This window comes from Pseudophryne corroboree, chromosome 1, assembly GCF_028390025.1.
Source record: "Pseudophryne corroboree isolate aPseCor3 chromosome 1, aPseCor3.hap2, whole genome shotgun sequence".
NCBI lineage: Eukaryota > Metazoa > Chordata > Amphibia > Anura > Myobatrachidae > Pseudophryne > Pseudophryne corroboree.
Window position 1 is genome coordinate 659,817,832 of NC_086444.1, and position 8,031 is coordinate 659,825,862.

Here is an 8,031-nt window from a genome sequence, read left to right on the forward strand (position 1 = left end):
AACTGGCCCTACCCACAGGAAAGCCAAATATGAGTATATAGTAAGCCTGACATTCCATTCTTATTCGGTGTATTACATAATGGACACATTTTCAAATGTTAAAAGTCCTCATAATAAATTTAGACTTTAAGTTATTTTTAGCTTAAACGCTAAATAAATCACCCAACACGAAGTGACATTCAGATGGAATTCTGTTGATAAATAGCTGTTTCAAATGTGTTTATTTTCTAAAAAGGACACATAAAGGACACCATGCTTGTTGAATACTTCAATTGTTTCACATAATATAGCAAAAACTAAAGGACAGGTGTGAAAAAGCCCACATTGCAGCATTATTGTCTTGCGTGTAGCATAGGCACACGATCGGTATTCATTATATAAAACCTGACACTTTTTCAGTAGCTGAACTTAGAAACATTTCAGAGTATAAAAAACATATTCAGGCACTAATATGTTGGAACAACATGTTGTGGACAAGATAGAAGCTAGTGAGACGGCTATGTGTGAAATAACTCATAGGGCATCTGAAGTGATGGAATCTGGTGAGTAGAACCAGGTATTGTATTGGCTGTGGAGGGGACACAGGGTCCTCAGAAATTGATACTGATGAAAGCGAACAAATTGCTTGGGGAGCGAGCATAGGAGGATGTGGTCAGATGGGGAAACTGCGACAGATTCAGGCCCAATGGCTTAACTCCCAACAGACACTAAATTAGCATTTAATGGTTTGTGGTTTGTCTGCTTCCATGTGTTTAGAGGAAAAATGCAACCATAAACCTATGTACCAAATGCGTTGTTTCTCTCGCAACACACAACATATCTTGCCCATTATCTTCCATCTTAACAGAAGTAGACCTGTGAAAATTTCCCACAATGTCTTAAAGCCCAATAGACTCTAGATTAACGTTACTTTTTTTGTCTGCTTCACTGCGTTTAGGAGAAAAATGTAAACATATACCTATGCACTAAGGGGTATATTCAATTGAAGTCGGATCTACTCCGACATTCATTTGTCGGAATGAATCCGACCTGGGCTATTCAATGCATTCTTAAAACCATCTGCCCATGGCTCTTCCCGTCTCTGCTCCCGCATCTCACTTCGACTTTTTTTAAAGTTGAATTGAGATGGTCGAAACGGGGGCCCCCCATTTTCGACACAAGCACGCGGATCGGCAGCTATTCCGCAAATCCACGTGCTTTTCGACAAATCAAATACCTCGACTTGTCAAATAATTTGGGGTTAGATTGACTAGGTCGGAACCCCTTCCGACCTAAAAAAGTTGAAAACTGACGTCTTTTCGACAGACAGCAGCTTCGACTTCAATTGAATATGCCCATAAGAGCCTCATGTTTGTACACAATGCCAATGTTACACAACAGAATGATTATCAGCAGACTGAGTATGTGCCATGATCACACCTCGCATGCGCCAAGTTGCCTTTGCAATTGCGCTCACACTGAGTTTTTTTAATGCAGAGTGACAGAAGGGACCACTCCCACAGGGAAGAGTACACCGCTTATGAAGCAACAGGCGGCATGCAGGAAAGTGATGGTCCTCAAAGATGACTTCACTGATTGTTAAGCCACAGGCTTGGCTAGGTTGGAGCCCCTTGCCGGAAAAGCAGGAAGGTAACGGTCCCATGGTGGGAATGACTATGCCATTTGTGAAGAAAGAGGTGGGGAGTGATTCTGAGCTCTGTGTCAATATGCAGGTGAAATATGATACCAACAACTCTGTGGGCTAGCTGAAGTAATGGAGTCTGTGGAGAGAGCCAGGTTTAAGTATTTAATGAAGAGGGGGACAGAGGGTCCTTAGAATTTGATACTGGTGAGTGCGAGGAAATTGCTTGGGGAGTGATGGACACTGCCATGGCAGAGATAAAGTACCGTGAGGTGGAGACAGAGGTATCTAAGATATAACTGGCACTAGCTTGGAAACCAGTTTGACAGAAGTGCTCTCTGCAGGTAAGAAGCGTCAGTGCACACAAGTATACACACTGCTGGTTACAAGTGATAAGGACACTGAATGAATGTGCACTCAGCAGCCTCTTAATGGTAATGCACGCTGATGTCAGATATGCTCTCGGCATCATAATAAAACTAGTAATGACAATAAAATTCCTAGGAGAAGTGTGTGGTAGGATGCCTGATATAAAAAAAACAAGTATTAAATAGAGGTGATGGGCTGCATGTGGAGACATCTGATGATAAAGCTGCCAGTCAAGACATCATTGGTCAAAGTATTTCGGCAATCACAGAGAAGCTTGCAGAGATTTTGTGACCTGTGTGTTATGCCAAGTGTGCACTCTTATGCTGATGTATAATCTGAGGTGTAGTCACTTTCAAGACTGAGTGGTCAGACAGCCAAAGGAAGGAATGTTGTCCAACTAAGGAGGATTGGTGGAGGCGAAGCAGCCAAAAAGGTAGATTTCTTAAGGGCCCTACACACTAGCAGATAATACTGCACGATATGAACGTTCTCGTTTATTAATGAACGGCCCCGCGCTCGTTCATTGTTGGTGCCCCGTCGCTTTTGCATGCAGGCCAATATGGATGAAATTGTCCATATTAGCATGCATTGCTATGGCGCCGGGTGACGGGGGTAGCGAAGAAACTTCACTCCCACCCTGCTGCCGGGTCGCCCGTCTGCCGTATCGGCGGTTGGGCAGCTCGACGGCGGGTCGCCCAGTCTATAGGGCCCTTTAGAAGCGATAATCACAATGAGCATAAACCATCCAGTCTTTATGTGTGTATTCATCCCCTAAAGTCAGCGGCGTATGAACTTAGTTTTATAACCTATAATAGTCTACAGGCTGTTTGGAACTGTTGGTCCCATTTTAAATTAACACTCCACCCACAGGGCCTTATTCAACATGGATCACTATTCAGAGAAATCGCAAATTGAGCGATTATGGAATGACTGTGCATGTGTAGCATTCGCATTGCACATGCGTGAGGGGTAATAGTGACATAAATTACGTAATCACAATGTAGCTGCTGTTTGACTGACAGGAAGCCGGCATTTTGGGGCCAAACCTGCTGTTTTTTGGGTTTGTTAGAAAAAATGCAGTCATGCCCAGGTGTTTTTGGGGAGGGTCTCTGACGTCAGCGCAGACCACTTCTAGGCCGTCTCAGTCACAGGCTCAGACCTATTCACATTTGCGTAGAAAGCACAGATTCTTTGATGTTCCAGGAATTGCGTATGTATCTGTGAATAGTGATCTGCGATGTAATCGCAATTTTGCATGAGACGTTTGTTTTTCCTGTTAAGGTGGCGCCTTTCTACTCGCAGACAACTGCAATTTCTCAGAATAACGATCCATGCTGAATTAGGCCCTAAATCAATAAATAGTATACACAGTCATAAAATAGGAGAGAGTCAAATCTGAGGTTTTGGACAGCAATAAGTCATTATCCCCTGTGGATATTGTATTTTGATAAAAATAAATACCAGCTCTTTTCCCTCCTGGAAAAAGTGGGATATTTTAAGGAGTGGTACATAGCGGCACAGATTCAGCAGTAAAGTACGGGTCCTGGATCTGTGCACATCCCATTGGCTGCCTACATTGTCCAAGATAGAATCCAGTGTTTCTATCTTGACCAACCATGTACATCCCACAAATGTAGAGTTTTTAGGCCCTTGAGTGGGGATTGCATGGTCCAGAAATGCCCACTGTGTGGTCAAGTGGGGCACTTGTCCCAAGAGTGCAAATCCATCAAGTGCAATTTGTGTGGCATAGAGGCCCATATCTACAGCTAAAGCCCTAGCGCCTTTCATAATAAATATGATTATATGGGAATAATGCATCTACTTCTGGAGGCAGAGATCGGGTCTTGTGCTGTAGGAGTGGTGGGTGCTGCACAGCGCTCATTCATCGTTGGTGCCAGCTCGTTTATACATGCAAGCCAATATGGACAATATCGTCCACATTAGCATGCCTATGGGGCCAGGTGACGTCAGGGAGTGAAGAAACTTCACTCCCCCTGTCACCCAACCGGCGCCGGGTCATCCGTCGGCCATCTCGCCCAGTGTGTAGGGCCCATTAGACAAGCAAAATGTACATGGGCATCTATGTGCCCTGTCCATAAATGTGTATTTTGATATAAAAATGATTTATGTTTAGCTGTATACTGTGCTACACCAGATACCTGACCTGACTAGCATGATTACAACGGAGGCAGCAACGGGGAATATACCTGATATTATAGGAGCATAAGTGTATTTCATTAATGTATGGTGGGGACGCTTGCTGTCATCCAATTACTGCTGCTACATAAAGAAGAACCAATTTGGCTGTCAACTATATATGATTAATATGCCACATTATATTGTTTGTATGGTGCAGATTATACAAAACGGGAGACTTATCCCTAAAACCACACACTGAGCCTTATACAATTAATACTGGCATTTAGCCAACATTTCTATGGAAATGTATGGTGTACTGTATATAATGTATGAAACATTGTATATCTTTAATAAATGATCAGGCTCAGACTGGCCCATAGGGGTACAGTGGAAACCACAGGTGGGCCCCACTGCATGGGGGCCCACCATCTCAATTATACATTATGAATATGTTACATTATATACTGCACAGGACTGTGGTGTATTTTCTACAGTGCATTGCTGTTATTAATCTGGTACATTATCATGCATGCACCAGCAGTATTTACTATATATATTATTTATCAAGGGGCCCAGACCATTCACTAATGGTTTGCCAAGCCTCTAAGAATGGGCCCCTACCACTGTATTTCCCCGGTGGGCCCTTCATGCCCCGGTCCGACACTGTAAATGATTAACCTGCTCCTCAATTTATACAGTACACATTATGAGTGATTGTAATGTAATGACCTCCTAAAACAATTATAAAGCCTTCTAAATGCATATGTGTGATCAGCGATCGTAATAAGTTGCAAGAATCATTTTGAAATCCACAAAAGTGATAGATTGATCCATCTATATTGTCAAAAAAAGGTGAACTCTAAACGTAGGATCAAATTTTGAGTATTGCAGACATCATTATAGAACTCGTATGCACCTGGAATGACAGTAACCTAATTGTATCTATTGTTGGATAATATTGTAACAGTTTATATAACAACCAAAGGATATAATCATTCCTTAATAGAGTAACTAAGTGTCTCAGTGGTATATTTTATATTGCTCTGGAATCCAGACAAACAGAGAATAGTAACATTACAGTTCAGCTAATGGCGTATAACCATTTATCGTGAATATTTGGAATTAAGGACAGGACACAATTTTTTTTTTAAATCTTTCTTTATTGACTAATATATTTTTTTCATCATGTTATACTTCTTTATCATTTTTTCATACTTCGCTTTATTTTGCCTCATGGTAGGCTAACAAGTACTTAAAAAACATAATATATAAACCTTACAGGTTACAATAATATGGTACAATCCTAGTACCTATTTTTAATAAATAAATTAATAAAATTATATTTTTATGTTGCCAGAAGGAATAGTGTGCACCCAACCATTATCCAATTCCCTTTCTTTTATTGATTCAGTCTATATTCTGAACTGGAGAGTAGCACCTAATTTGATCGGTCACAGATACTAAGTAAGTGTAAGTGTTTATTGGAAGACCTATATCACTGTGAATAGTATATAGCGTTCTCTTTGTGTGGGAACTTACTCCTCTCTTACCCCTGAATTGTCATTAATATTCTTCTTACCCCGTCGTCAGTCAGGTTGGGTCATTATGACCTGGGCAGTTTTCACTTGTGTGTATTTTTTTGTAATGTAATGTGATATTGACAAACTTCTCAGTAGCTGGAGTTAAGACCCCTCACTTCTTGTTTTTCACCACAGCTTAGTTCGCGTGTGACTGCGCAGGGAGATAGATGTGCGCAAACGTCAAAAAGGTAAATATGACCCAACCTTACAGTCGATGTTACAATTTTGAGCCAAATCAGTGTAGTGTTTATTGTTTATGTTTTTTGTTATTTATAGGTTTCTCTTCAAAATGGATCGCGAGGAACGTGAATGGCAACATATTTTATCTTTTTTAGAGGAATCTGATTCAGAACAAAGTGACCATTTGACAGAAAGTGAGGTAAATGCAGATCACGAAAGAGAAATGCAAAAGAGAATCGGAGATTTCCTTGGAGAGTCTTCTGAGGAGCCATCAGCAAAAGTTCAAGGTGGACTGAAAAGATGTCTAGTTTGCTAAAAAAAAGGTCGCAAGACCACCCACACATGCACAAACTTACAAGTTTATTTGGTCCGAACATATTGTTCTGTACTGCAGCAAGTGTGCTGATATGCTGCAAGAAAGTTATTAGTATAATGGTGCCCATTCACTTGTGCGATGCCCTGCCACGCGGCATCGCAGGGCATCGCACCGGCAGTTCAGGTGCGATGAAATTGCACCTGAACTGCCAAAGTGATTACCATGCGATCATGCGATAGATCGTATGGTAATCACGTGATGGGCACATCGTAGTGCGATATATAGCATGTGTTTTTAGAAACACATGCGATCGCACTGCGATTCGATAAATATAATGTGCAGCACATAATATCTTGAGACGCGATATTCGACCAGCGTTGAAAGGTACTAAAATGTGCATACAATCCTTCGATTTCTCTCACAGATGTGGTCAAAATCAAAGGCTAGTACCGATAATCTCATAAGTGTATGGGCACCATAAGACTTTGCATTTATTTCCCAAAGATCTCATATTCACTTACACAAAAACTTAAAATTTATGTCAAAAAGATTTCATTTATCTAGTTTAATAACAGTGAGACTGAGGATGTCTATTTTTGTTAATTATTTTCATAGTTTTTCATAATAGTAAAATAAAGTTGCTAAGATGACTTCTAAGGTCTTTTATTTCACATAAATAACTTTTTTATGAGTCTTTTAACTAAAATATACCGATGGATTTACAAATCTTTGAAAAAAAGTAAGAAATGTGGGGTTAGATATTTCATGGTAATTTTGACCCACCTGACTGCTGGTGTAACAATTTTCTACCGTACTGACGCCGGGTTAAATGTATGATGTATTGACTTCTTCTTGCTGTATCAGTTGTTTTTCTGGACCTCTGCGCAGGTAATTCTCATTCTTTTAATAAAATCTTCTTAAAAAATAAAGTTGAGAAAACATAAACCACAATCGAGGAATGCACAGAAAATTACGTTTTGCTTAGAGCGAGAGAATAGCTTAAGATTGAAACTTTTTTTTCATACTTGATCATTTGAAATCCAAGCTGGAAAGGAGAAAAGAGGCTTATAGTTTACTGATGGACAACTTTCATCTTCTCAGCCACTTTCAAAAAAGTTCTCCTAGTACCTGTCTTTAACCAATGAGTGCATTCAGGTTGCTGGACTTTTGAAAAATCACAAAGGTCAGGAAACACTTTGAAATGAGCAAAATTCTGCGGCACTCATTGTTTTTCCAGTTTGGATATTGCATTTTGAATTTTTTTTGTGCATAGCAGTGACAAACTGTTCTGTTTAATGCTCATTTCGGCCTTGAAGAGGATTAAGTCTGCATTTGAGTTACAATGGGAAGGTGACATCTTAATTCTTTACCGTTGCTTAACATTGAAGCTGCAATATGAAGCAGTTCTCATTATGAGGACCTTATAGAAGAATCTACAGTTTTGAAAGCAAGAAAGAACCCCTTTAAGCTGTTCAATTTAATGAATATGTATAGCTTGCATAATTAAAAATAATAAAAACATGTCGTGGTGGCCCCCCTGCTCCTCATAGATTATTGTGTATTATATTATTTGTACTGTTTCTTTACATTCTGCAGTTATGCCTCCATGCTCTGATAAACCTTCATTTTCTGCACCATGTTATGGAAAAATTCAAGTGTTTTTCTCCTTGTGATTATTCTATTGTTATTTTATCTCTTTATCTTATTGCACTCAGTTTTATTTCATTGTGTACTTTTTTTTTCTTACATGCTTCAATAAAAAAAAGTTATAGCTCTAGGCCTGTTTTACTGTTATAGTAAACTGGAAATTGCCAAGTTAGGACCTA

At 39.9% G+C, this 8,031-nt stretch overlaps 1 long non-coding RNA gene across 1 annotated transcript; it reads left to right on the top strand.

Annotated features, from left to right (window-relative positions):
* Positions 1-1,420: 1,420 nt before the first annotated feature.
* Positions 1,421-6,343, top strand: LOC134932308 (uncharacterized). The gene is made up of 3 exons (XR_010179308.1): positions 1,421-1,629; positions 5,845-5,897; positions 5,986-6,343. It is a non-coding gene; the product is annotated as an uncharacterized LOC134932308 (long non-coding RNA).
* Positions 6,344-8,031: the final 1,688 nt, after the last annotated feature.